The sequence below is a fragment of the Hibiscus syriacus genome, unplaced genomic scaffold (assembly GCF_006381635.1).
Source record: "Hibiscus syriacus cultivar Baekdansim isolate YM2019G1 unplaced genomic scaffold, ASM638163v2 tig00109916_pilon, whole genome shotgun sequence".
Taxonomy (NCBI): domain Eukaryota; kingdom Viridiplantae; phylum Streptophyta; class Magnoliopsida; order Malvales; family Malvaceae; genus Hibiscus; species Hibiscus syriacus.
The window spans coordinates 246670-256070 of record NW_024062526.1 but is presented as its reverse complement, the minus strand read 5'-3'; the positions used below and the strand labels follow the sequence as shown (position 1 = coordinate 256070).

General features: G+C 33.4%; 1 pseudogene; it reads right to left on the bottom strand.

Annotated features, from left to right (window-relative positions):
* Positions 1–6515: 6515 nt before the first annotated feature.
* Positions 6516–9163, bottom strand: LOC120210133 (annotated as a pseudogene).
* Between the last annotated feature and the right edge of the window lie 238 nt (positions 9164–9401).

The window sequence follows — 9401 nt, the reverse complement described above, 5'->3', positions numbered from 1 at the left end:
AGATTTTGACAGTTTGGGAGAAACTTCACATCTACAAGCATTTTGACAACGTTTGAGATCTTCCAGACAAAAGCTTACATAATTTCTCTAAATTGTGTCAACTTGATTAATTTAGAAATACTTATGCTAATAATTTGTTGAGACATTTGAATTTTTATCATTCTTATGCTTGCCATAACTTTGAATACAATTCTATCTATTTCAAGTTCAATTTATTTGAGATTCAATTTATTTTCGAAAATTCAATTTATTCTTCTATGAATTAACATAATTTTGAAATAAGTTAAAGATTTCTGAATATCACTTTATGTTAATACTTTTAAATACATGGAATACAAAGTAAGCAAATCATCACCATCTTAAAGCCATGAACAATAAGGTTGTTATGCTAGATACAACCGACAACAAGGTCGAATTCGACAAATCTACTCATCAATTGCTCCAATCGATCATCATTCAGTTCTTGCACATCTGCTTTCAAAAGTATGCCAAGACAGTAAAAGGCAACTTCTGCATCATTGATCCCAGAGAAAAGAGACATGACATTGATACCACCATGGAACATGTCTCTATACAGATTATTGTGTATGGTTTTTAGAGAAACCTAGAAGCATTTCCACCTCATCAGATCCAAGTGGAGCAACTTTATTCCTTCCAACCCATACTAGATTCCATTTTCAGCACTCATCAAGAACATACTTTTGGATATTCGAATGTGATTCATTGTCATAAGCTTCAAGAGCCTTACAGATCCTTTCTATCAATTTGGCACTTCCTGTACATGTTTATAAACATTTCAACTTTGTTCTTGGATCCCAGGAAGGCCATCATTTCTTTGTCAATGGAAAAGCATCAGCACATGGAAGAAGCAGAATAAAGAGAAAATATGTTCTTAATTGGCAGAATTATGAATATAGCCCTTTTCAGTGTAGTAGCATGAAAATGCTTCGAATCTACAAATTCTGGCTTTACATCTAATAAGTACTGTGATATCCCAGTCCAAACATTAACTGGAACAAATGCAATGTACTCATAGCATCTTCTGGAAGTGTTATTTGAGTTATCTGATCTGGTTTGGTAAAACCAATCATTGAATTTGAAAGATGAATGTCCTCATAGCATCTTCTGGAAGTGTTCTTTGAGTTATCTGATCTAGTTTGGTAAAACCAATCATTGAATTTAAAAGATGAATGTGATCATAGCATCTTCTGGAAGTGTTCTTTGAGTTATCTGATCTGGTTTGGTAAAACCAATCATTGAATTTGAAAGATAAATGTGATCATAGCATCTTCTGGAAGTGTTCTTTGATTTATCTGATCTGGTTTGGTAAAACCAATCATTGAATTTGAAAGATGAATGTGCTCATAGCATCTTCTGGAAGTGTTATTTGAGTTATCTGATCTGGTTTGGTAAAACCAATCATTGAATTTGAAAGATGAATGTCCTCATAGCATCTTCTGGAAGTGTTCTTTGAGTTATCTGATCTGGTTTGGTAAAACCAATCATTGAATTTGAAAGATGACATAGCATCTTCTGGAAGTGTTCTTTGAGTTATCTGATCTGGTTTGGTAAAACCAATCATTGAATTTGAAAGATAAATGTGATCATAGCATCTTCTGGAAGTGTTCTTTGATTTATCTGATCTGGTTTGGTAAAACCAATCATTGAATTTGAAAGATGAATGTGCTCATAGCATCTTGGAAGTGTTATTTGAGTTATCTGATCTGGTTTGGTAAAACCAATCATTGAATTTGAAAGATGAATGTGATCATAGCATCTTCTGGAAGTGTTCTTTGAGTTATCTGATCTGGTTTGGTAAAACCAGTTATTGAATTTGGAAGAGGAATGTGCTAATAGCATCTTCTGGAAGTGTTCTTTGAGTTATCTGATCTGGTTTGATATGAAACCACAGAACCAATCATTAAATTTGAAAGATGAATTTGCTCATAGTAGAAATAAGGAGACCCAATAGCATCTTCTGGAAGTATTCTTTGAGTTATCTGATCTGGTTTGGTATGAACCACAGAACCAGTTATTGAATTTGGAAGAGGAATGTGCTAATAGCATCTTCTGGAAGTGTTCTTTGAGTTCTCTGATTTGGTTTGATATAAAACATAGAACCAATCATTTGAATTAAAAGATAAATTGCATGATCGTCTTCATTAAGAAGCTATTTTTCAAGCTTCTTTTGCTTATTCCTTTCCCAAAAATCATAGCCCAAGTTTCGCCTTTTCTTGTAATTGGGATCATTGCATAATGGCTTCCCATCTTTTATCGGAAAAATGCGTCAGCAACCTTAGCCATTCGAGCAGCACATATAAAATTTGTCAATTCTGCAATTGATGAATTTGAACCACATTTCTCCATGGCTATTGAAGTTTCAGCCTCTGAGAATCCCATTTTTGTCAAGTATAACAATTTATTCTCCTCATCAGAATCAGAATTCAAAATTTCTCGGTATTAAAAGAACTATCGATATCTGTGAAATCATCTTGAAAGGTCATTTCATAATCAGATGAGTTGTTATCAGAATCAACATGTCGCATGAAGGCAAGCTTTTCAAGAGCCTATACTATTGAGTTTTATTTTCAAGAGGTTTTGTGACATTATATCTACATCTACATTTGTCAAAGATGATAGATTCTCTGTTTTGAAGAAGAAAGATCTATTGGGTTTTTACAATTGAAGAAATACTCAATTCACCAATCTGAAATCAAATAAACTTAACACTCATGCATCATATTTAGGTGTTTGCAAAAATAGGTGCATTTTCATTCATTTTCATCCATGTTGAATTTTTAACAGGAATTTCAAAGATTTTAGCAAAGATTTAAATCCATCATTTAATGGATCAACAGTGTCAGTTCGAGTTCATAATGAGAAGAACTCATCGGAAGAAGGAAGAAGAAGTTCATAATGAGAAGAATTTGTTCAACCTTTTGCTCAAATCCATCACTTGATGGATCAACTTTTCCAGTTCGAGTTCATAATGAGAAGAACTCATCTGAAGAAGGAAGAAGAAGTTCATAATGAGAAGAATTTGTTCAACCTTTTGCTCAAATCTATCACTTGATGGATCAACTTTTCCAGTTCGAGTTCATAATGAGAATAACTCATCGGAAGAAGGAAGAAGAAGTTCATAATGAGAAGAATTTGTTCAACCTTTTACTCAAATCCATCACTTGATGGATCAACTTTTCCAGTTCGAGTTCATAATGAGAAGAACTCATCTAAAGAATCAAGAAGAAGTTCATAATGAGAAGAATTTGTTCAACCTTTTGCTTGAATTCATCATTTGATGGATTAGCTTTTCTAGAAAGAGTTCATAATGAGAAGAATTCATCTGAAGAAGGAAGAAGAAGTTCATAATAAGAAGAACTTGTTCAACTTTTGCTTGAATTCATCACATAATGGATCAACCTTTACAGAGAAAGTTCATAATGAGAAGAACTCATCTGAAGAAGAGAAAGTTCATAATAAGAAGAGCTTATTCAACCTTTTGAATGACTCTATCATAGAAGGAAAGAGGTCAACATCATCCCCAGTGGAAAGTTCATAATAAGAAGAACTCATCTGAAGAAAGAGAAGAATTTATTCAACATCTCCATATTAATCAAGTGAAGTCAAATGAAAAAAAAAACTTATTATCTTTTCGTCTTTGCTCTATTCTTATTAAGAATAAGCAAAGAGGGGCAGCTGAAGATATTCATTTTTTTCATTTAAATGTTATTTATATTATTATTATTATTATAATTATTATTATTATTATAATTATAATTATTATTATTAATATATATTATTTATTAATATTACAAAACCCAAATGGAAGCACAATTACAAACTTGGTGGCCCAGACCAATGAGCCCATAATAAACCCTAACATATTAGGGTTTTCTTATTCCTCAGCCGCCATCTTCAATTTCAGCCGTTGGATCTGGTTTGATCCAACGGTCCACAGTTTGCCAGAGGAAACCCTAGGGTATCAATACCCTAGGGACACGTCCCAGCGCCGCCGTAGATTCCAGAAGACCACGCGGCGCTGCTTCAGCCTCGCCGCCACTCCAGCCGCACACATGTCATCCCAACGGTGAGTCACCACTGGGAGTCCGGTGACTCACCGAACTCCACCATTCGGACCGGTCCGAGACGAGCGCCGGTGATGGCTATAAAGCCATCACCCAACCTGCAAAGAAGAGACCAGGAGAACAAACGGAAAAAAAGAAAGAAAAGAAACAACAAGGAAAGAAAAGAGCGATCAAACCAGCAACTCCAGACGTCAAAATAAGCAAAGAGAAGACGGAGAAATACTTACCGAGAAAGCTGCAGCATCACCGGAACCTTCTCGCGTCATCGGAAACCTTCGAAAAACGAAGGTATTTTTGTAGATTTGCTCCAATAGGGAATGTTTTAAGGAAAACGGTCATCGAAACCATCAATAGGACGGTTCGATCTACCTAATGATGTAAAAATAAAATTTTCCGGCCACCGGATGCGGTGGCCGGCGGTGAGGGTCACGGCGGCAGACGGTTGCCGTCCGGTGACCGGCTTCCCTCCGATGAGGGAAGCTAGAGAGAAGAGAGAGCTTTTTTCATTCTCTCTCAGTTAGAGAGAGAATGAAAAATGGAGAATGAGAGAGCTGGCCCGAAGGGCCAGCCGTTTCTGGCTTTAAATAGCCCTTCCAGAACGACGTCGTTTCGGGGAGGGCTATTTGTGTAATTACTAATAGTTAAATCCTTTCCGCAGTCATCCTAGTTTATAAACTTTCCATTTTAGTCCCTAAATCGAGTTTATAATCCTTTTAATTCGGTTCTTTAATTTCAATTTTATTTATTTTAGTCCTTTATATTAAAATAATATATATAGGGTAAATAACAGATTTAATCCCTTAATTTTAATAATTAATATTTTAATCCCGAGTTTATATTTTTAATTTATTTTAATCTGATATTCGAATTTTAGATAAGTTTTATTTTAGTCACTAAATTAATAAAATATGAAAAAGCATGTTTAATCTCTATAATTTTGATTAATCATGAATTAGGTTTTTTTTTACTATAATTTAGTCACTAATTTTAAATGTTTTCATTTATTTTCCTGCTTTTAAATATATCGTTCTAATTATATTTTTATTGTTTTAATTTTACTTGTTTATATATTTAAATATTTTTATTATTATTATGTATTCATAAATATATATAATAAATAATAATTTATATTTTTTCAATAAATTATTTTAACATTTATTTTTCAATATCGAAGAAAAGGGCAGTCTTAATACAACTGGATGTCCTATTCTGGTATTTTAAAATTAAATATTGTAAAAAATATTATTTAATTTTATGTAAATTAATATTTATTAATATCAAAGAAAAGAGCTGTCTTAAGGCACCTAGAAGTCCTTTTCCGATATTTTTAAAATAAATAAATATTTTTTATATAATTTTGAAATAATAGAATTATAAATTAAATATATTTTGAATTTTTTTAATAGAGACAATTTATAATTAAAAAGTACCAATTTTGGGCGTTGTAGGGGTGCTAATCCTTCCCTAAACGTAACCGACCACGAATCCCTTTTTATTATTAAAAAGAACGAATTTTTGGTTATAAACGCAGATCAGTTCATTTTTATTTGATGTTTTCTTAAAACTCTTTTAAAAAAAAATAATTTTTAGGTATTCGACCTACCTGACCCAAAAGGCCGATGGCGACTCCCGAATTATTTTCAAAACCATTTATTTACATCAATTTTCCCGCCAAATAAATATTTCGTGCCCGGACGAAAACCAGTTACGAGAAACCATATACTGTCACGCATATAACTATAAACGGTTAACATAATAAATTTTTAAATATCTCATAAAACACATTAAATAAAGAAATAAATTAGTAATAAAAATATGACGTAAATATTTCAACTTACTTATCGACAAAACGGTAGTAAAAACCAGTTGACGTAAATATATTATATTTATTTAATTTATTATATATAATATTCTTAAAATATTATATGGATTATATATAAATATTTGTGACTTGTGAGGTGTAAATTCTGAAAACTACCTATCAAATGAGGTTTTTCATTTTTTTCATTGTAATGTATTTTATTTTCGGAAAATATCAACTAACCTAAAATTCAACGCAAATTTTAGAGATTAGAAATTTAATATGATATATTTATGAATTTTATTCACATAAGATCATTTATAATTTTAAAAAATTACTACAAAATCATAGTATATAATTTGTAAATTAAACAGAGAGAAATCAAAGATTTAATAAAAACACAAACTTTATATAAATTAAACAGTTTATCTCCTAATAAAGTTAAGGATAATGATGTCCCAAACATTACTACATAAACCTTAAAACACACAAACACAGATTAACCTTGAACAAAGTTCAGTTCTTAAGCCTATATATAGTCATGAGAAAACGACTTTAACCCTAAACCCTTCGAGGTTGGACCCAAACACTAACTTTGACAATTTTATGGTTATGATGATATATATAAACTAGAGATCTCCTTGAGTGATCATCTCCAGCAAATCCAGCTCCTTCCTCAACGAGTCCATTTCCATTGGAACTTCGAAATTCTCCATGGCGTTGCTGCTGCTACCTTCTGCAAGGAGCGATCCGAAGCTTTGATTGTGGTGATTAAAAGCTTCCATTTTCCAGCCCGCAGCGTTGAAAGCCGAGTTTTCGAGATGCACCAGGTGTGGGTTAGAGCTGGTTTCAGGGTTGGTGATTTCGTACACCATCTTCGCGTTCTCGAGTTGGGTGGTCAGTGCCGGTGCCGACGATGTCGACGTTGAGGCAGAGGTCAAGGCCGAGACCGAGGATGAGGCCGAGTTTACGGACCTGATGTAGCTTTGGAGAAGAGAAACTTTGGGAGTACTGCCGTCCCTGGTTTTCCGCCCCGTCTCTTGCCTTCGCATGGTGGCGTTCCAGTGGTTCTTTATGGTGTTCTCGGTGCGTCCTGGAGTTTCTTGGCTATCTCCGCCCATTTGTTTCCTATTTCTTTGTGTATTGCAATCAGTTTCAGATCTTCTTCTTCACTCCACGAATCCTTCTGCAAATTCAAATAAAGCCATAGAACTATAGAAAACAATCGATATTCTTTTTTTATACATAGAATCAGTTATTTTATTGTTTTTCAATATACTTTATTATTTGTGATGCACGATAAGTATAGAAATTTATATCCTTAGAATGAATCACGTGATAGTTCTTTTATATATATATATATATATATGATACAAGTGTATATTAGACCATATCCTTCTCTGCTATAGACCAAAAGATATTAAATAATTAAATATATTTAATATCATATCTCTTATATATTATATCAACTAAACTCAAGTAATATAGGAATGTAATTTTATTTTTTATAGATTAAAAAAAGTTTGAGATTTTATTAACATAACCTTGTTTATTTAGTTCAACAATCATATTGTGAAGTAATTTTTTTAAAGAAAAACATTTTATGCAATTGTTCTTCATTTTAAAATAACAAAACTAACAAGTTTAATTTTTATTAAATTTTAGGATTACAATTTATTGTGATGATAAGCATGAATTAATTATATTTTGGTTTAATCTAACATTGGCCAGACTGCACGATAGTATGCGTTGTCACGCACGCAATGACAAAAAAATAAAATGGTAAGTTTTTTAAGGACTTCATAAAACCTCAAATAAAGAAATAATAACAACAAAAACCGTGACGTAAATGTTTCCATTTACTTATCGACGAGTGTAGACTAAATTTGAAATTCTCATAACCGAAACAAATTAGTTTTAGTTTTTACAACTAATACCATTCATGCATATGATGCATGATTCCATGTATGTATATCAACATAGATGCACATGATGAGTGACATACATACATGCATACATACATTCATACATACATAATTTTGTATGTATGAATGAATGAATGTATATGTTGAATACAATCTTTTATACAAGGCATACCTGTTCATATATGTGTGTATGCATGTAAACAAAATATGATATGCATCATATAGATATACATACATACATGATGATGTATGTATGTGTATGGTTAATGTGTTGATGAGAGATGAAAGAGGAAAAGGGAAGAGAAAATAAGGTAAAAGAACCTTGATATCGGGCCTCAGGTGGTTATGCCATCTCTCTCTACACTGCTTTCCTACTCGTCCCTTCAGCAGCTTAGCGATTTGAGACCATCTCTTCGTTCCATGCCTTTGTACCAAATGTATTAGAAATCTACAAAAACACACACAGATATATGATCAGATCTTCATACAAATCACGATTTTAAGGGGTGAAAACAGAAAACCCTAATCAAACAAAACAAGTAAACAAAAGCTTAATAAAATGGGGGAGGAAAAGTTAATTTTTTGCCTGTCTTCTTGAGGAGTCCATTGACCTTTGACTATATTAGTTTTGTTAACATCCTTGTAAACTCTTTTGGATTTGAGGAACCTCCTGTTGTTGTTGTCGTCCTCCTCATCAACTTTGTCTTGATTATTATTCCCATTTTGATCTGCAGTGAGGCATGAGACTTCTTCTCCCACTTTTGCAGCCACCGGCAGAGGCGTAGGTGGCGATGTTTGCTCTTGGTTCTGATAAATCCGACGGTTTTCGTTCTCTTGCGGGGAGAGTAGGGGTTGAGCTGAAGGTTTGTTTTGAGAAAAATCCCAGCAGGGTTCAGTTTGAAAGGCTTGGAAAACAGGCCATTGTTTGAAGGAGTACGGTCATCCGGTACTGTAAACGACAGGGAAGGGATATAAGCGTTGAGATCACTGGAGAAACCACCGGTGGTGTAAGGCTCGACAAAAAGGTTGCTGCATGTGGTGGAGGAATCCTGAAAGAAAGAATTCTTTGAGGACCCATCGACGGGAAACTGATGAAAATGGTTAGGATTTTTAGGGAGAGAACCGTTGTTGGTAGCACCGGCCGGAGCTGAGTTACCGGGATCATGGTCCTGGTTGAGAATAAAGTTGTGAACCATGGCTTTGGAAGATGATGCAGAAGCAGAAGCATCACCGGCCAAAGGAAAGTTAGAGCCGTTGAACTCAGGTGGTTTGAAGGAAGAACTAGCGTTATTTTCCGGGAAAAGGCTAGAAAGGAAAGGAAAATCATCTCTAAAGCTTGCATCAAACTCCATGCAGGGTGATCAAGCAAGGAGAGAAGAAAAAAGAGAAAGAGAAATGAAGGGAGGCTTAATGTTTGTTTTGCAAAAAAAGGAGTGAAACTAATGATTTATAAAGACACAAGGCAAATTTCTATGTGGGGCTCTTCTTATTTATTTTTTAATATAATTTTATAAAAAAACAAATGTTAAAAAATAAAAAATAAAAAGGGCCAGAAAATTGAATTATTTGGCAATATTTGAAGCCCTTGAT